Below are 21,133 nucleotides of genomic sequence, written 5' to 3' on the forward strand. Positions count from 1 at the left end.
AGCAGATCAGGTAGCATCTGCGGATACAGAAACAAAGTCAGGTCAATGAACTTTCATCAAAATTGGAGTGATGCTGTGGATGGTCAACTGCATGGATATACCAGTGAAAGATCAATATTGCCTTTAATGCAGATAGTAGAGTTGATATCTTGTACCAAGTGATGCTGGTTTTCTTTGAGAGAAAGATCCAGATGCAGGGAAAAGGTTTGACACTACTTGTGAGCAGGAGAGTTTCTTTCAAGGCTAACAAGCTGCCCAATAAACCATAACCATTCTTCTGATCTGCCTGATGCATCTTTCAGCTACCATCTGCATCAATCATCGAACGCATCCATCCAGACCACCACCATCAAACCCCCCCGATGGCTCCATCAACACCCAGCCCAGATATTGGGGCTTCTACCTATTATTGCTCTATTGCCACACCCAACGTTTTGGTGATCCCTGATATGCTTGTGTGGCTCAAAGTTAAGTTTTGTCTGATTATCATCCAGAGAAGTGTCGTATCATCTAGAGAAGTGTCTTGGGGTGTTTCATTGTGCTAAAAGTGGTACATTAATGGGAACTGCTGGTTTTGGATATAGCATCAGTATCACTAAGTGACAGTGACTTAATAGCTCCAATTTTAGCAAGTGATATTCTGAGATTTTTACCAATGTTTTGTTATTGAATTCTGCAAATTGGTAGTTAAGGCAAAATTATCTCTCCAAGTCTAAACACATGATAGGCACATTAATATTTAGTTGCCTTGGCCTTTTGATTGATACTTAGTGTCCTGTAGCATGGTGAGGCAGACATAATGCTATTCACAATAAAAAGAATGTTTGTTCTAACTGTAGAATATTATTAGGACTATTAATTCACAGTCATTGAGGATATCAAATACAGTTTGAATGATGTGGTTTTCCAAAAGCTTTTTTTGAGTGTTGCAAGACAATAGAGGAGAAAATGAGGAACTGATAGTTTAGACATTACCAGTGCAGTTTGTTTTAACTATAATTTAAAACTGACAATATACTGTCTGCAGGATGCACAAAAAACATGGAATGGAGGCAAGAGCAAGCTAAATGCCTCCTGAACCTGCTCCATCATTTTGTATCACGTTTACTTCACCATATCCCCCGTGTCTCTCGCTCTCCTTACCATCCAAGATTCCATCAATCTCAGGCTTGATTTTACTCAATGACTGAGCATCCAGTACCCTCAACAGTAGAGAATTCTAAAGATCCACAGCATCAAAGAGAGGAAATCAATTTTTATCTCTGTTCTAAATGGTCAACTACTTTACCCGAGCCTATTTAATTAACTAGTATTTAAATCCACCGTCAACATCAATCATTCCCAAATCAGCCAAAGCATAGGCCAATTAAATTCTTCAAAGGAATAACCAAATCTTTCAGTAAACATTACAACAGCATGCATTTATATAGCAGGTTTCACATAGTAGCAAGTCCCAGGGTGCTTCCCAGGAGTGTTATTCACAACCCTCTGTGAAGGTACGCCAGACTCCTCAAGGAGCTAACTGCTAAAAAATGACCAATTACAATATCAGAAGCCATTAGAAGACTTTCCTCACATACACAAATAGCCAAAGTACGTGCATTAGATCCGAATGCAAAAGAAGAAAAACTCTTGCATACAAATCACAGCCTTTTGCCATGAGAGTGTGCTCTGACTTTAAAGAGGCCGAGTCTTGATTCCCAGGTGTTGGTTTTGTGACTTGCAAAGCAATACTGACTGATTCTCCAGTCATACTGTACAACACTTGACTTTCCCGAATTTATATTCTTATTGCTTAGCAAGAAATAGGTTGAGAATCATTGCATCCATCTTGTAACTTGCAGGCAAACTATAACTACAGTAGTGTTCTCATACACATGAGAACTATTTAATTGTCTGTTAAGTTTGTGTTCTGGTGCTGTATGTATAGTAATGTAAATCTTTCTTACTCCAATATGGCTAATAGATGCATTACTTAGGCAAATGCATACCAGAAACATTGAAATTTGTTGCAGTTACAGAAAGCTCTTTTTGGGAGGAATAATTTTCCATTTGTTTTCATGTGCCATCATTTACATCGGTGGCCTGCAGACCCTGATGTCAGGCAAGGTGGACAGGGTCAAAATTTCCATTTGTTCAATAATGTGAATGGAATATAGGATTCATTCTTGTTCAGAGAAGGAATTTGTGGTTTGGGGATCTTCCTTTTCAAGTATATTGGCTCATTCCCAATCATAATACTAATATATAAAAATAGCAGCCCTAAAAATTCAGTTGTCTATTTACAATCTATAAAACTTCAATACCAAATTTTCTTTTCCTCAATGTAAAAGGTTTGTTAACAAAGGTAGCCAAATTCTTCTGTAAATTAAATTCTTTGGTTGGAAGTTTTAATCACAATTACTGTAATGTAGTAATCCGTGACCAATTTGCAGAACAAGATTCCACAAAAAAATGATGTAGTAAGGACAAACATAAACTGCTTTTGGAGAAAAGTGGCACACTGGCCTTCAGTCAGGACATTGAATATAGGAGTTGGGACATTACGTCGCTGATGTGCAAGATGTTGTTGAGGTCGCACCTGGAGAATTATGTACATTTTGGGTCATCCTGTTATAGGAAAGGCATCATTAAGCTGGAAAGAGTGCAAAGAAGATTTACAGGAACGTTGCCAGGACTCGAGGGCCTTGTGTTATAGGGAGAGGTTGGGCAGGCTGGGACTTTATTCATTGGAGCGTAGGAGACTGAGGGGTGACCTTATAGGAGGTGTATAAAATCATGAGGGGCATAGATAGGGTGAATGCACACACAGTCTTTTACCCAGGGAAGGGCAATCAAAAACTAGAAGGCATAGGTTTAAGGTGAGAGGGGAAAGATTTGAAAAGGGATCCGAAGGGTAACTTCTTCATGCAGAGTGTGGCAGGTATATGGATCAATAACAACATGTAAAAGACATTTGGAAAGGTAAATGGATATGGGCCAAACATGGACGAGTGGGACCAGCTTAGATGGGCATCTTCCCGGCATGGACAAGTTGGGCTGAAGGGCCCGTTTCCATGCTGCATGACTTTATGTCTTTAAGTGGAAATCTGAAATAAAAACATAGAATGCTCTGCATATCAGGCAGCATCCACGGAGACTGGGAAATGGATTTAACATATTGCATTATCTTTGTTCTCTCCATCCCTCTCACATTTCTGAAAGTTTATATGTGCGGATTTTCTATTTTTTTCCAGTTCTGAAGACAGGTCATCGGCCTGAAACATTGACTTTGTTTCTGTCTCCACATGTGCTACCTGCATTTCCAGTACTTTGTTTTATATCACATAATCTGCTTTAGTGTTTTGGGTTAAAGGATATATTGACCAGGATACTCAGGAATAACCCCTGCTCTTCTTTAAATGATGCAGTAAAATGTTTTTCAGTCAGCTGAGAGGCCAAACAGGGCCTTTGCTTAGTGTTTCAGCTGAAAAGAATGGCACCTTTGATACTTTAGTGCTCCCTCACTACTGCAGTGGAGAGTCACTGTGGAGTTTAGTCTGTAGAAATTGAACCTTGAACCATCTGACACAGAGGTGAGAGTGACACCCACTGTGTCGTAGAAGCAGAGTGAAGAGTAGATACAAAGTACCTTCAATCCATCCTCTTCAGGTTTTTAGCAGGAAGGGAACAGGCTTCTGGAGGTGGGGCCTACTATTATGTTTTTATTTTAAGAAAGAGGCTGCTTGCTTCAAATTTACCATCGGTTTTATGTTTAGCTTCTGCTGGGTCAGGCACTCTAGGTATCAGGGACGTGGCAGCTGTAGTGAGGCATGGTTGGCTGCGTTCCACATGCAACTGCCTTTACAATGCTGTGGTGGATGGAGGACGAGGACCACTGCTGCTGTCCTAAAGCCTCCCCCAGCATCCTAGCACAAGTAGACCTACAATGACAGCGCTACATCTGAGTTGATGATGATCTGAGATTGTTGAGTTCAGTTACAAGTCCTGAAGGTTGCAACATGCTTAGGCTGAAGATGAAATTGGGCTTTGTTAGAAATAGTGCAAGAGACCAAAATCAGAAGTTAGAGTTGGGAGTAAGACGGTAAACTAAAGTGAGAGGCACATGAAGCTGGGCAGTTATCCACTAACAGATCTGTTAAGAACATATCAGAGTATTCATCCTGCTCTTGGTTGCACATAAAGAACTAATTCTGGACAATTGTTACATTTCTAGATGGATTGCAATGAATTTGATTACATCAAATACATTCTCCAAGGGTTCATTCAAGGGCAATATGCAATTGTACAATTCTCTCCCCTTGTAACTAATAATATCTTTCATCTACTCTGGTTTATCAGCTTTCACTGTAACCAGTTCAGACCTACATTTTTTAAATTCTTATTTCTCAAACATTGTGATGTGTCTGTACAACACAATGATGTGAAGCACATTACCAGTTACAAGATAAAAAAAAGGATCCAATCTGTTTTGTCCTAATGGGAAATTGGAGCTGCTGACAAATAATTATTTTACAAATCAGTAGGAGACAAACCTCCGAGAAAACACTTGCTCATTGATGATCATTCACAACCTTCAAGGACAGTCTGCCATATATGGTATTCCCATGGTGCTGGTAATGGGCAGACAACTTTGAGAGGCCTCAAAGACTGGCAGTTTGGTCACCTATCAGCATCACCTCCCTTCCCATAGTGTAATAGAAAGGCAGAGAATGCTGAAGGTGGCCGAGGAGCTGCTGAAAAAGACAGTCTCAGGCCCTTTTTTTTGAGCATCCACACCTTCCCCGACCCTACCCGAGGATGATAAATGGCCCTGTCTGGAGGCTTACAAGTAGGTGAGCTGGAAATCCACTCGAACAACAAAAAGGCTGCTTGAACCACAAGGTGCAGGAAGGCGACCAAAGGAAGCCAAGGACATCACTACAAAGACCTGCCACTGCTGATAGTCAGAGACAGTGAGGATGAAACCTACAGCAGACTGACACCTGATGTGGTGATCAAGCACATAGCACGACAGAGATCACACGAGGTCACAATGGAGGGTGGTGTCACATATCGGATGAATTGGTGACATCATAGATGTTTCTTTGACTGAAGCCAATATGGAGCTTACAGAGGGTGCACCACTCACTCTGCAGAGCAAAAACATCTACGCTCAACAGCGGTCTTCCAGAGAACCATAAACTATATCAGACCAAAACCGCAAACAATGGCCTGTCTACTCAAGTATCTCAAGAACCTTGTGTTAAAGTAAAAGCACAGAGAAACTTGACAGTTATTTGGATTTTGTGTTTTTTCCCCCCTTTACTTCATTATTAAAGGAGGGATGTAATAAATGATATTGATCCATGGCTAACTATTGATCCTTTAATGCTGTAATCTCTTTAATGATTATTTTATTGGTCTAACTGCTTCCAATTTTGCAACAAAATTTGGTGAAAAAAGTTCCAGGAGGAGGCTGTTTGGAAGAAAGTCACTATAAGGAAGCTGGCTATGTAAGCTGTTTCATGAATAAAGTACCTCTGTTGATAGTTTAATGTACTGACTCCCATAATAACTAATGGGAGTACATCAAAAGACGTCATCTCCACTCCAGAATGAAGGTCACCCCCAACCTTAGTAATCAAGATGCAGAATGCAGATGATGCTTGCTTGTGGCTGAGCTCCAATTTATCTTCAGTTTGTTCACCGAGGGGATGGTCCTCGCACTGAACATCCACAAACAGAAACATAACCCCTACTGTACAACTTTCTCTCCAACAATAAAGATCCACAATGAGAACCTGGAAAAAGTGGTTTACTTCCCAGAACTCAGGTGTCACTTCTTGAAGAAGGTAGACATCAGTGATGAAATTCACCATTGCTTCCAGTGTGCCAGTGAAGCTTTTGGCCAACTGAGATCAAATCCTCAACCCTGGCACAAAGCAGTGATTTCTGCCTTTCTATATGGTTCTGAGACTTGGAATACCTACAGCAAGCACCTTGTTGGATCTGGAGATGATATTGTCCAGTGAGGCGCAAATCTTATGGTTACAGCTGTTTTATTAAATGTTCGTCAAAGTACAGGTCAAGCAGTGTCAGCTTGAAACAGCAAGTAACACGAAGTAAAAGTAGGCAAGTAAAGCAAGTAACAAAAGACTGGAGACCTCGTGTTCTCCCTTTATACTGCAAACTAGTTTAAGCTGGTTAGATATGGGAGTCTTCTCTGATAGGAACAGTCTTGAATCACAAGGACAGTCTTCACTTACATTGCCATGACTTCTCAGGCTTACAGACAAAGAAACTTAAAAATCTACTAAACATTTACAGACAAATGGGTGATTATACAAACATAAGTAAGCATAAAGAAAGTTAAACTACAAGAAAAATAACTTAAATAGCAATTTAGACCCTAATCTAACAACCTCAAAGCACTGACAGATACTTCCAATGCTATTTCTGCAAAATCCTCCAAATTCAATGGCAAGATAAGCAAAGCAATGTCAGCGTTCCCTCTCAAACCAACATTGCCAGCACTGAAGTCCTAATCCCACTCAGTTGGTTTCAATAGGCATCATTCGCATGTCTGAACTGGACTCCTGATACAGGCACTCTATTCTGAACTCTGTCCTCCCTGACAAAGGTGGACAGAAAAAAAGGTTCAAGAAGGTGGTCAGGTCCCATTGAAGAATTGCAACAACACCATTGACTCCTGGGTATCTGTAGTTCACGTCTGCTGAAAACAGAAGAGCACTCAGGTTGGGACTGCAAACCTCGAGTCCATATTTCAGGAGCACACAGGTGTTGAATATTATCAATGGGAAGACTGCACCATCTCCCTAGCTACTTATCCAACCATCTCACCAAGTAATGTCTGCTCTGTGGCAGTGTGTGCAGGTCCCACATTGGCTTCATCAGCCACCTCAGAACCCTCAAATATGGCGTGAAAACAAACTATCCTCAACCTCTAGGGAATACCCAAGAAATTAGTGATTATTCTGAGTATCATCAAGTGTCAGTGAGGGAGATATTGAGATAACCAGCAGGCAGAACTGGGATATTTATCCAAGCGGATCATGTGGATCTAAAAACCAAGGAGGTGTTAGTTCTGGGATTCTGAATCAGATTTGGAGCTTTCCTCAACAGAGGCAGAGTTTAGAGAATTAAGCATAGAACATAAATCACCTGATTTTCTGTATTACAACAATGGATGTACTTCAAAAGTAACTAAATCTCAAGATTGCGAAAGGCAATACAAAATGCAAAGATTTCTTTCCTTTCTTTGCTGAATTACCAGTTTCCTGTTCTTAACAGAGGTCACCAGAAAAGTACAAATCAGGTTGACTGCCTTCTGTTGGTCTGCATTATCAAGTGAGAGTCTGCACAATGGAGCACAGCCTCAACTAACGTGTCTTCGTGACTTTTGTAGTAAGCCAGACAACAAAATGTTAATCTCACATTGGATGAACTACTTATCTTTTAAGTGTTTATCGCATTGCCCGATTTCACTCAGAAAGCTAATCCTTTTCATGCAAAATTCATGTTTGGTTAAATGTTATTTTCTTGCTTTTGTTTTGACTGCATCTCTGCATAAAGATACTGGCTACATTACAAGGTTCAGCAGTTTGGAGGAAGTATCACATTCCTTGGCAATGTAATTGCACATCACTCTCAAATCAACTGCAGGATATTTGTCATGTTTTCTGTGAGGTGGTTGTGGTTATTATTTCACTCCCTGTGGTCCTTGAAACTAAATTAATCTTTTGAGGGCAAGTTGTTATTATTTGTTCCACCAATAGTACTCATGTATCTGATGTGGATATTAAGTACTATCTGAAAATACAACTGTACTGAATGGCCTAGAAATTATATTCACACATGTGCATGCTCAAAGCTGACATTGCAGCAGAGTGCTAATGATCATTTCAGTTGTGAGCCCCACCACCCTCCTTCCAACCCCACACCATGTTGTGGATTTCGGTAGCTAGGTGCTACAGTTTACTATAGACGAAGATGCCTTGGGACCAAGGCCAGAATGGGGCATTGGATGAGAGGGCTGTCTGCAGGTGCACCAGGACTAGAGCAGCAAGGAAGGCAATTGGTTGAAATAGGTTTTCAGGAGTGGACAGAGTTAGCTTCTGAAAGAGGCACCTCCACTAAGGTTTGGGGCTTAGGGACATGATCTGAGAGGGGGATATTCACCAGTGATTAGGAATTGGGACAAGGAGTGTGACAGGGATCTTCAATGAGGATCAGGGTTTGCAGTTAGGGGCAGTGAACAAACACGAGAGGGTAAAGGGGCAAGTGGTTTGGAGATTAGGGCTTCCGTCGGGATCTCTGAGCTGGATGAAAGAATGGTTAGCAGATGGGGTGGTGTGGCATTGGGACATCAGAAAATCTTAGTGTTGGGGACAGGGGGGTGAGAAGGGGCATTGGGGCATCAGGCATCCTTAGAGGGTAGGGGATTGCAAGGTTCGAGTGATCTCAAAAGGGCTGGTGATTTGAGTGTCAGAGTGTTGGGTGATTGGGCTAGGACAATCATTAGATCCGAGGGTTGGTGTGTCAAAGGGTGAGATTAGTGGGTCAGGATTAGTGCCATTTGGGTAAGGGGGAGCAGGAAAATAAAAGCTAGGGGAGTTACAGGGGTTCCAATTTGTTGCTGTGGTGGTAAAGTGTAGATGTTCAGGGTGTTCCCAACATTGTACACCCACAGGACAACCTAGTGTGATTTGTATGGACAGTGATGCCATCCCACATATAACTGGCATGGAGAAAGCATCAATTGTGTAAACATCAGTCATGTCAGGAAATACCTATTTGAATTGCTGTAATCTCTGCACCCATCTTAACTCAGCACCAAGGCTTGCTCTAAACTCTACTATTCCACTTGTCAGCCTCCCACCTTCTCCAATCACCCCCAACACCCCAATTCCTTAGTATCTTCAACTTTCCAAGACCCCTTTGATCCCCAACCCCTGACTCTCTGATGGCTCCCTCTGTAAATATCAGCACTTCCAAAACTCTGCTACCTGCCCTAACTCACTCTCAGCATGATTCACTCAGCTTCCCTGTGCTTGCTGACCTGCAGTGCCTCCCAGCCTAGCAACTCCTGATTTTGTCTTCAGATTTATCCATGGCTTCTCCCTGCACAAACTCTGGAATCTTCTCCAATCCTGTAACCCACTGAGAATTCTGTAATCCTTGAACTCTGCTCTTGCATATACCTGACATCCATTCCTCCAGAGTTGGCTGCCATGTCTTCAACTGCCAGGGTCCAACACTCTGGAATTCTTTCTCCAAATCCTTTTACTTTTTGCTTCTCCTTAAAGCCTACTTCTTTCCAACTTTTGGCTGCCTGGTTAAGTATGTTTGTTAAATTTGTTTGCTAATTGCTCCTGTGAAACACCTTAGGATGTTTTACAAAGTTATAGTGGTCCTGATCACCACCATACTATGTGAATGTAATGGTTTTTTGATATCACTCCCATTCAACCTGGCTCTACTTCTGAGATAATAACTTCCTATCCTGAATTCTTCAAAGTCCTCCACTCCCTTCTTATAGTTGAATGTAAACATTTACCTTTTCCTCTTTAAGAGAAATTTTTACACCCTGGGCTGTTCTTACTGCCATGTGTTCTCTTTGCAATGTTCGCTAGAGACTGTTTCCTTTGTAACCATTGTCTCTCTCTGGTACTAAATCAACACTGCAACTCATTTTTATGGACTGAAGCAAACTCCCCAATGAACTAATTACTGTTGAACATCACTTAACTAAGGTTAATTTGAAAAATTCACATATCTGAAGTAAATCGTTGCCAGCCTGACCTTATTTTATTTCCCCTGATGTTCATATTCTCATTTTCCTGCCTTCTAATATGTTCTAATTTTATAATATGCTCATTTCCAAGTACCCTGTAAAATCCGGTGATGGAGAGGCACTTGGATCTGCCTACCATTCTAACCTCCTTGTTGCCGCAGATGGAACTGGGCACTGGAATAAAAGTAGAGAATATATGGCTCCGGTATATGGCAATCCACCTCATCTGTTCCATGCCAGACTTATGCTCCACTTAAAGCTCCTTTCATCCTCCTAACTCTAACAGAATGACCCTCTATTCCCTTCTTCCTCCTGGTTTTAGCCAGCTTCCCCTGAAATGCATCTGTATTGGTCACTTCAACTGTTCCATGTTATCAACACTCAGTGCATAGAAAGTAAAAATAATGGAAGCAGGAGTGGGCCTTTCAGTCCTTTATGCCTGTTCCATCATTCAACAAAGTCTGGACTGATCTTTTATCTTAGTACCACTTTCCTGCACTAACCTCAATCTCTCAATTCCGTCAATACTCAAAATTCCATTAAACCCTTTCCTGAAATATAATCAAGGGATTGAGTCTCCACAGCCCTCTTTGGTAGAGAATTACAAAGATGCACTAGCCTTTGGATGAAGGAATTCCTGTCCTGAATAGTTTACATCTTATTTTGAGACTGTGACTTGTGGTTCCAGACACTTCAATCCAGAGAAACCTTCTCTAAGAATTTTGTACATTTCACCAAAATCACCCCTCATTCTTCTGAATTCAAGGGAATATCAACCCAGCCTTCTTGATCTCTCTTCTTGCTTCTGGGATGAGCAGCGGAGGGGGAGGGGGTTATCAGGAGGGGAAAGAGAGTGGTCTTCTAAGTCTTATGAATATTTGCTGCATTCCCTAATCACAACTGTGCCCGTTATGGGGTAGGGAGATCAGATCTGTGAACAATAATCCAGATGTGGTCCCACTAGTGTCCCGTATAGATGGAGTAAGACATCCCTACTCTTGTATTCAGAACTTCAAGAAAAGTTTCTTTTAAATTCTCTTTTGGATTTCTTGTGACTTGTATTTGAATCAGTGCAGTCTTTCAGACTGTTATTTGTGATCTCAGTGGAAATGGATGAGTTTGTATCAGTCACATCTTGAATGCCCATGAAGTTCCTCTTGAACAAGATGTATATGTTTTATTCATACACTTCAAGGTGAGAGATGTCAACCAGTGGGTAAATGACTGATCTTCCATATTTAGCAAGCAGCATCAGTTTTGGATCACACCCACATTACGAATACATCAAAACTCAAAACGGAAGCAAAGAGACTTATTTCTTTTTCCTGGCCTACATAAATTTAAAAGTGCTGTGTGACAGACCTGAAGTGATTGATAGACATCCCTGATCATCTAATTGGATGTACCTGGCGAGCAATACCAAGGATTTCAACATTAAAACAGAACATTTTGGAAGGACAGAGCAAACCAGGCAATATCCATAGAGAGAGAAACAGGTTAACATTGTAGAATATGGTCTACTATTCCTGGGTAATGTTCCTCTATGGTAGACACTAAATTGAAATCCATGAAAACTATGCCATTTACATAATGATGACATTCCTGAGTCTTTAACATGAAGCTTAAATCCTGGGTCGTCACACCGATTTCCTTATCCCAAAGTCACAAACATGGAGCATCAAGGCAAGGAAAAGATTAGTGAATTTACAGATGACAGCAAAATTGGTGGTGTGGAGGACAGTGGAGAAATTTGTCCAAGGTCACAATAAGATCTAGATCAACTGGGAAAGTGGGCCAAGGAATGGCAGATGGATTTTAACTTGGGCAAGTGCAAATGATGTATTTTGGAAAGTAAACCAGGGCAGGACATACACAGTACATGACAGGACAGGGTATTGAGTACAAGGGTTGGGATGTCATGTACAAAACACTGGTGAGTATGCACCTGGAATATTGTTTGCAGTCCTAGAACATAGAACATAGTGCAGTGCACGAACAGGCCCTTTGGCTCACGATTTCTGTGCTGAACATGATGCCAAATTAAACTAAATCTGTTCTGCCTGCACATGATCCATATCCTTCCGTTCACTGCATATTCATGTGTCTGTCTAAAAGCCTCTTAAACACCACTATCATATCTGCTTCCACCACTGCCCCTGGCAACCCTTTCCAGGCATCTACTACTCTGTAATAAAAAAAAGTTGTCCCACACATCTCCGGTAATGTTTCCCCTTCTCACCTTAAGTGCATGTCCTCTAATATTTGACATTTCTATCCTGGGAAAAAGGCTCTGACTATCTACCCCATCTATCCCTCTCAATTTTATAAACTTCCTTCAGTTCTGGTTACCATATTACAGGAAAGATGCAAGTAAGCTAGAGAGGGTGCAGAAAAGACATTGCCTGGAACGGAGGGCTTGGGTTACAAGGAGGGACTGGATAGGCTGAGGCTGCTTTCCCTGGAGCAAAGGAAGTCGAGGGGTAACCTTATAGAAGGTAATAAAAACATTAGAGACACAGATAAGGTGGATGGATCATAGTCTTTTTCCCAGGGTAGGAGAGTCTAAAATAAGAGGGCATTATTGGTGAGAAGGTGAGAGGGGAATGATTTAGAGGGGCAAATTTTTCCAAACAGAGGGTGGTGAGTATATGGAACAAGCTGCCAGAGGAAGTGGTAGAGGCTGATACAATTACAATGTTTAGAAGACATTTAGACAGGTACATGGATGGGAAAGGTTTAGAGGGATAGAGGCCAAACACAGTCAAATGGGACTAGCTCAGGAAGGCACCTTGGCTGGCATGGTTGAATTGGGCCAGAGTCTGTTTCCATGCTGTATAACTCTGAGATGCCTCAAACTCACTTCCTTTCCTTCAATCTCTTTGCCCGTCTTCCTATCTTTTGCTCCTTCTCCCTCCCCTTTGTAACAGCACTCACATGTGAAGTACTTAAGATTATTTGTCATAAGAACACAAGTAAATAGGAGCAGCAGTAGGCCACCAGACCCTCAAGTCTGCCTGGCCAGTCAATACGATCATGGTTGATCCATGCTAGCCTCTTCTTTGCCACTTCCCCCATAGCCCTCAATTCTTTGATCTTTCAAATATTTATCTATTTCCACCTTATATCAAGTGACCTGGTCTTCACCACCCTCAGAGGCAGAGAATTCCAGAGATCCTGTGTCTGAAAAACTGAACACTTTAAATCTGTCTCCATACAATCAAAGGGAATCTTCCTAATAGTGTAACTTAACTCTTCATTTTGATCCCAGGAACATTAAAATGATGGGACAAGTTCATTGCCAAGGTCCCAGGAGACTGGTGCTCATAAGGACTGAGAATCAGAAAATCATTGAACTGTAGATCCTATTTCTAATTCACTCTCCGAGTTCACCTTGCCGCTGAGAGCACAGCAAGATTGAGGATGATTATCTCCTGCATTGTCAAATACTAATCAAGTCTAGCTCATTACTCACAATACTAATGATTATCGCTGATCTGAAGCAGAATATGCAAAATCCTGCATCATTGTCAAGTCCCTTCAAAGGCTGCCCAAAAGTGGGATGGAGGGGACAGAACATTTAATTTCCATTCTCCATTGGCATTACATTATACACACACACACCTCTTTGAGCAAATTACCGTCGAAATCTTCAATGTTATTTTTATAGTCTTCTGTCACACAATAAAGATCTTCACAAAGAAGATGCTCAGAATATGAAGTCAAACATTTGTTTTAATTTAAGGAGGTGACCCTATAGAGTACCGTAAAGGGAAAAGAATATTGAGTTATTTCAGTTTGCCACTATGCTGAACTATGTAGACATTATTACTGTTGATTGCATCTGTACAGTGCAACCTTGCTACCATCAGCTATTCATTTCCAGTCGTACACAATGAGCTGGATAGCTCTGGACTCAGCCTCTATCATATGTTTATGACCCACCTTCTTGATTACCACTGCCACCAACTGTATTACTTACAGCAGAACTAGCCACATCAAGTCCCAAAGGCTCACATTGCAACCTTTTTGAATCAAAGTTAACAATTTCAGGTAATTCACATTTTGTGTTTGTATCAGAACTGGCCATTTCTGCTCCAACATTATCCATCTCTAATATTAATTCAGTTTCTCTTTCTTCCCCCCCTACCCTCAGCCGATCAGGAGACATTCCTTTTCTCCCATTCATCCCCCTCCCACCCTCTCTGCAACTTACTTGTTTTTTCACTTTCCCAGTTCTGATGAATGGTCCTTGACCTAAAATGTTAACTCTTGTTTCTCTTTCCGTGGATGCTGTGTGACCTACAGAGCATTTTCAGTTTTTATTCCTTTCGTAAGGTTTTATCAGCAGTGTTTATATCAGGTTTTATTTTAAAATAAAAGGAACCAAGCTTTTAGGAATGAATGTATAATCATTTTGGTTCATTACTGGAGCTATTTTAGTTCATTTAACAGTTTAAATTGTTTTTAATTAGATGAAATCAGAACAGTACGTGAAAAATTGCAGCATTGCTATTATTAGTGGCCTTATTGCTTATTGTGCTGTGCTTTGTCAAATTATTCCTGTTAGATGACAAGTTTATACGCAAAGGATTGTAATGGAAGAAAATTAATACCTGTGGTTGCAATGTGACAGTTTGTTTAAAATGGGCAAAAACTGTCAATCATAAATGCATGATATCAACTGCCAATTATACAAAAAAAGCAAATTAACTCATTATGATGCACTAATGTACTATATTTAAGCAGTTGGGTGTTTGAATTTTAATTGAAAAGTGGTATATCCAAATTTTCACCCTCAAAGTGCTTTAGTTTCCTCCCAGATGCATTGTGTTTAATTTGGGTGGTGACAGCAGTCTAAGGGAGATGAAGACCTGCACTTACTTTGTCATTTTGCATCATCCCAAAGTTCTTCAGGTTTAATGAAGTACTTTTAAAATTGTCACTGTTGCAAGAGAGGAAACAAAACAGCTAGTTTTATTTTGGATGAGGGCAAGTATTGATCAGGACAGTAGAACTCTCCCCCTACCACGACCCCCCCCCCCCACCCGCCTCCCCTCTTTTCTTCAAAGTAGAGCCATCAGATGTCTTGCAGGAGAACAGATAGGGTCTCAGTTTAACATCAAATCTAAAAGGCAGCAGCACCCCTTCACTGATGCCTAGATTTTGCTGTTCAGGTCCCAGAGTAGGACTTGAACCAAGGTCATTTCAACTCAGTCACACGAGTACTCTTGGCCAAAATGATTCCTATTCTAGGATTATACATTTCTTTGTCTGATGCAAATGCTGTTTTCTCCAAATTCCTATTCAGTCTCTAAAGCTGGAGGCAAATCTTAACCAGATGAAATGAATTCTGCAGAAGAGGGAAGATGAGGGAAAGCAATGAAACCTCTGTGACCAAAAGGAAGGTATTAAGATCAGGTAGAGCAGTTATTAACATAAACTGCAAAGCAAAGGTAGAACAGTGCATGACAGAGTAAGTGAGGAACAGATGCTGAAACTTGTTGAGAGATTGAGTAGTGCACATTATTAAAGTTTTCTGCTGTCCTATAATTGCATGTCAAATCTCTCTTTAGTACAAACAGCTGTAGGTGGAGCTGTGCTTCTGGTAAAGGCTAAACTGCTGAAGTTCACCAATGTCCGTTATCGTACACTATCATGAACTTTAATAACACCTGTGTAGTCTATAGATAACACAATTAATTAATTGTGTTGCATGTAATCTAACAATGTTCCAGAAGGATTCAATTATTTTCTGATCTGACATTGACTGACTACAAACTGGTGAACCCATTTCTCTTTGACACTGCCAATGTACAGTGAACTGAAAAGAAAATGGTTCTTGTACTTCCTGCCATTTCTTAAAAATACATGTATTTATCTAGCACCTTTTGTGCCATAAAGCACTTTACTCAGGACTTGAAGTATCATCTCTGTGGTAATGTGACTACACTTTGGATCCCCAAATCACACATTTCTTTGGAAGATTCAGTTAGATTGATTGAATGATGTACCTGTTCTGCATTTATATTTTTAAAGCTTTTACCTAAAAGTAGCAACCAATTTGTGCACAGCAAGCATTAACAACTGGATAATTTGTTTTAGAATATTTCCTGAGGAATAATTATCGGCTAGAATACCATTTCAGCAATTGTTCCCTTTACTGGAATTTTTTAAAAAACAATCCTTTTATCTTTAAAATGTAAAGCCATAAACAATTTGTCGTAACAATGATATAACATTAAAAGGAATGGAGTAATGTGTCCCCAGACAGTTTATATCATTGGTTTTCATGTCTGTGAAATAAATCTCTCATGGTATAGGTGTTTTACAAAATATTTGAAGAGCAGGTGGATCTTTGTGTCCTTTCTAACATTTATCTTATTTCAAGCTTTATACCTTGAAAAACAGCCTTGACAAGTTACATCATGGGACTTAACCTGGGGTAGGTGCAGGGAAGGAATCAGAGTGTGAAACAGTGAGCTGCTTGATAATGTGAACCAATTCAGTGGAGAATTCACTATGCATTAAAATAACAGAGCACAGAGAAACTATGTTCCTGTTTTCGGTCGACCTGTTTATCAATGCAGTATATTTCTTCTAATTCAATTTCAATTCACGTTATGTGATTTTGCTTTTAAAAGCAATGTCACTTTGTAAATTTTCCAATAGATCCAATGATTTCATTCTGTTAATATAGAGAATGAATTAGGTTATCTATAGACTACAGAAGTGCTATAAAGTTCATGATAGTGTACTATAATGAACAATGGGGTTTACTTTTTTATTATTTCTTTTCACTAGTGCAGTGGTAATTTAGTTCAGCTGTGGTCTGGTGGGTAGCACTATTACCTCTGAATCAAAAGATTATGGCTTTAGAGACCTTGAGTGTCAAACTGTGCCAATCTGGCAAGATGCCAAGAGACAGTTGTCGAAATGTGGTAAATATTCTTTCAGTTCAGAGGTCTGAGAACTCTTTGGAATTTAGAAGAATGAGATGCGACCTTTCTGAAATGTACAAGATCCTAAGGGTGTAGCTGTTGAGATGGTTCCACTGGTGGGAGAATCTCAAACAAGGAGCCATAGTTACAAGATTTGGGGCAGCCATTTAAAACCAAGGAATGTAGGAATTTCTTTTTATATACTGTGGTGAGACCTCTGGAATTATCTACCCTGGGAGGTTTGTGGAAGCTGGATCACTGGAGTTAGATAATTTTTTGAAATTGAGGGCGATGCAGAACTGGTACAGAAGAGGAGTTGAGACTTGGAGTAGATCAGCCATGATCATATTGAATGGTGAGGCAGGCTTGAGCGGTCACATGGCTTACTCCTATTTTCTTGTGAAATCTAATTGAATCTTTAATTTGCTAAAGCAAATAAAGATATATATCAGGAAACTATTTCCTCTAGGGTATGTCGGAAGGAAATCAAAGAACATATTTTTGCCTTTTTGGCAAAGTGAATAGTCGGCAGTGAGTAGTCGGCACGCATGGATTCCTTAATTCACCAGTATGTTGCCTGGAATGGAGGGCTTAGTTATGAGGAAAAGAGTTCCAAAATTCCCTCATCATTTTTTGCACAAAGGCTAAGGGAAGTTTGGAACTCCGTCCCCAGAAAGACTGTGAACATTTTCAAGAGTTTGATCAATAGATGTCTGTACGTATGAGTTCAAGAGATAAGGAGCAAAGATGTGGAAATAAAATTCAGGTAAATATCAACCTTGATAGTAAAACAGTCCAAGGGAATTGAATGGCCTAATCATTCTTGCACTAATGAGCAAATCATAATGCTCCTCCACTTTAAATACTTCCAGTGATCTATCCTCCATGAACCTCTGGGTAGAGGATTCCAGAGATCTCACCACTTTCTGTGAAATGAATTAGATAGGCTGAATGATATTCTTTATCTGGATGCATCTTTTTACAGCTTTTTTCTAAAAGATTAATCATAAGAACAAATGAATATAACTTGTTCTAATGTTATTTAGTTCCGGTCATATGACATGCCCCATTTACTGCCACACCATCATTCATATAGAATCGTTTTCATTTTATTGACCAACAAAAGGAACAAAATGCTAAAGATCAGTTTGACAAACAAGCCAAGTTAATTTATCACTGCACAGATTATGTTTCATGAGACTGTTTTGGAAGATAAATTTTTACTGGATAACTGTACTGAGACCAGCATGTACATCAGGATCACTTGCATTAGTGCATATAGGCCACTGGCAAAGTGAATGTAATGCATAGCTCTTTAGCAGTGAGTAGTCGCCACACATGGATTCCTTAATTCACCAGGATGTTGCCTGGAATGGAGGGCTTAGTTAAGAGGAACAATTGGATAGGATTGGTTTATTCTCATTGGAATGTAGTAAGCTGAGGGGTGACCTTAAACAGGTTTGTAAAATTATGAGGGGCATTGATAGGGTCTTTTTCTCCAGGGCAAAGAACTCTAGAACTAGAGGGCACAGGTTTATGGTGAGAGGGGAGAAATTTAAAGGACATCTGAAGGATATAGTTTTCCACTTAGAGGATGGTGGTTATCTGGAATGAGCTACCAGAAGAGGTTGTACAGGCAGGTACAATTTCAAAGTTTAAAAGTCATTTTGACAGCTATTTAGTTCAGAACAGCAGAGAGAGATCCGAGCCTAATGTAGACAAATGGGATTAGCACTGATAGGCATCATGGTCGGCATGGACGAGATGGGGCGAGAGGGCCCATTTCTATGCTGTACGATTCTATGATCCCATAAATTTGAGAGGACTTTTTCCTCAAGTATAGCATAAGTAGTAACAATTACAGACAAGAGAAGAAGTATCAGCCCATCTAGCCTACCTCTCCACCATATTCTTTTGGTATATTTCTAATGCACTAGATCATATTTGCTGGGTATAATTATTCTTCTCCCTTTGCTGATAGAAACTTATAATGGCATGAAAGTGAAGTAACTTTATTGTCATTTAGTTTATTCATGAACATCCTTATCCCCAAGGTTGAAGCATTCACAACCATGTACAGCCAGAAGTGCTGAGTACATGACCCATTTCAAACTCCAGTGGAGATCCCCACCAGACTTTAACCAGTTCAATGTGATATTACAAAATAGCTGAGAGCACAGTATGCAGCAAAGGCTATAGGACCAGGCAATATTTCAGCTGTAGTGCTGAAAAAAATGCTGTACAAAACTATACCTTGAGTCAAACTGTTCCAATACGAACAATGGCATCAACTTAATAATGTGGAAAGTTGCCTTGGTATGTTAGGACAAATTATTGGGAAATTCTGTCAGGTTAATTATTGCCAAATCAGCCTACATTTAATTATCAACAAGGTGGTGGAAGGTGTGGTTGACAGTACTATAAACCAGCACCCTCTCACTAATAGTATTGTCAAATACACCTTCTACCACCTTGTTAATAATTACTGATGCGCAGTTTGGGTTTCACCTTGACCGTCTGGATCCAAACCGCACCACAGCCTTGGTCTAAACATGTACCAAGAGCTGAATTCCAGAGGTGAGGCAAGAGTGACTGCCCTTGACATTAAGGCAGCACTTGAGGGAGTGTGACAAGCTTCAAAAGACTAGACACCATCAAGAATAAAACAGCATGCTTGAATGTCATCCCATCCACCACCCTAAACATTCATTCCCTGTACCACAAGCATACAGAGGTTACAGTGTCTGCAATCCACAAAAAGCAGTTACTTGCCCAAGTTACTTTGATAGCACTTCAGAAATCTGCCTAGTGAGATGGGGTGGTGGGGGATGATTTTAGAGCTCAGGAAGATAAGAAAAGAAAATAGGACCTTAAAAATAGAACAATATACAGCAACTAAGATAGGGAAGAGAACATTCCAATACCAAATTCTTCCTGATTCACTGTAAATTTACTAGTTACAACAGTCTTGAATGTTGAGAAGTAGCCTGTTAAAATTCAAATCATAAAATAAATATTAAAAAAAATTGCAACTAATGGATATCTGAAATGAAAACAGGGGGTGATAGAAATACCCAGTGGGTCAGGCTGCTTCTGTGGAGAGAGAAAGAGAGTTTTCATCAGATGTGATTGACCACAGTCAACTTACTTTCATCTGATGAAAGGTCATTGACCCAAGATGTCATACAGCTGTACAAATCACAACGTATATCCTTCTGTTTGCACACCAAACAAAGTCAATTTACTTAGAAATCAGAGTGCATTTGAAAGAGCCGCAACAAGTTCTCCTAACAAAAGTAGAGCAGTTTTGCCAGAAAACTGCAAGTGTGTGGGGGATAGTTACATACAAATTATATGAATAAAATCAATCTGTCACTTACAGAAGTGTGGTTGCTAAGCTTGACAAGGATATTTCTTGTTTATCTCCTGGCTACAGAGCATTGTCACAATGTACATCTACATATATATATATATATATAAATCACTGTTACTGCACAAAGGGAAGCTATGCAATTTTGCACCCAGTAAATTAAGCCAGATTGTACCATATGTGGCAATAATTAAAAAAGGAATAGACTTAGGAGAATTGCATTACATTCCAACCAGAATATAACTTTGTGCCTTTATTTTTTTTAAAAAGCATCTTACAGCTATTTAATCATTTCCCTGCTGGGTTCCCTATCAGGATATTTCTAATGAAGATAAGAGTAATTTGTAAAAACAGCTTCTAGAATAAGAAATTACATTCCATAGAGTGTTCTTGAAATAAATTTAACTATAAAATTCATTATTAAGAATTTATACAGTGGGGAAGCATTCCTACCAGTTCAGTTTAGCATAACAACCTTTCCTTCAGTTGATTAAAATACATTCTTAGACATGCAAGTGTAGAACATGTTGTGCTGCTTATCATAGGAACTGTAGATCCTTTAATTCACTCCACCTTTCAGCTAGATCATGAGTACATAATCATGTGGCTACATAATTCTAAATAAAAGTCTATCAATCAGATTTCTTAGATCAAGGCTTACAATCGCTATGGTAACATTGCATGTTTTTAGACAACTCTCAATGAACAACAGAGTAAAACAGTCCTAGGGAAATTTCAGGGCTAATGGCCAAAAGCTTAGTTAAAGATAAAAACAGAAACGCTGACAATGCAGGTTAGGCAGCATCTGTAGGAAGAGAATCAGTTAATGTTTCAGGCCCAGGACCCTTCATCAGTACTAGGAAAGAGAAAAGCAAGTTAGTTTTCAGTAGCAGAGAAGGCAATGGACGGATGAGTAGAACAAGATGACTTCATGTGGCAGTTAAGACCAGATGAGGTAACTCGCTCTGGCGTTCTGCGTCAGAATTGGCCATTTCTGCCTGTCTTCATTTTAGCTCAGTTTTTCATTTG

The 21,133-nt window shown here is 40.0% G+C and overlaps 1 protein-coding gene across 2 annotated transcripts in view; it reads left to right on the top strand.

The window, feature by feature from the left end:
* The window catches only part of nek11 (NIMA-related kinase 11), a 206,891-nt gene that overhangs the window by 158,853 nt on the left and 26,905 nt on the right, over positions 1-21,133 (top strand). The window lies entirely within an intron of this gene.

This window comes from Pristis pectinata, chromosome 5 (genome assembly GCF_009764475.1).
Source record: "Pristis pectinata isolate sPriPec2 chromosome 5, sPriPec2.1.pri, whole genome shotgun sequence".
Classification (NCBI taxonomy): Eukaryota; Metazoa; Chordata; class Chondrichthyes; order Rhinopristiformes; family Pristidae; genus Pristis; species Pristis pectinata.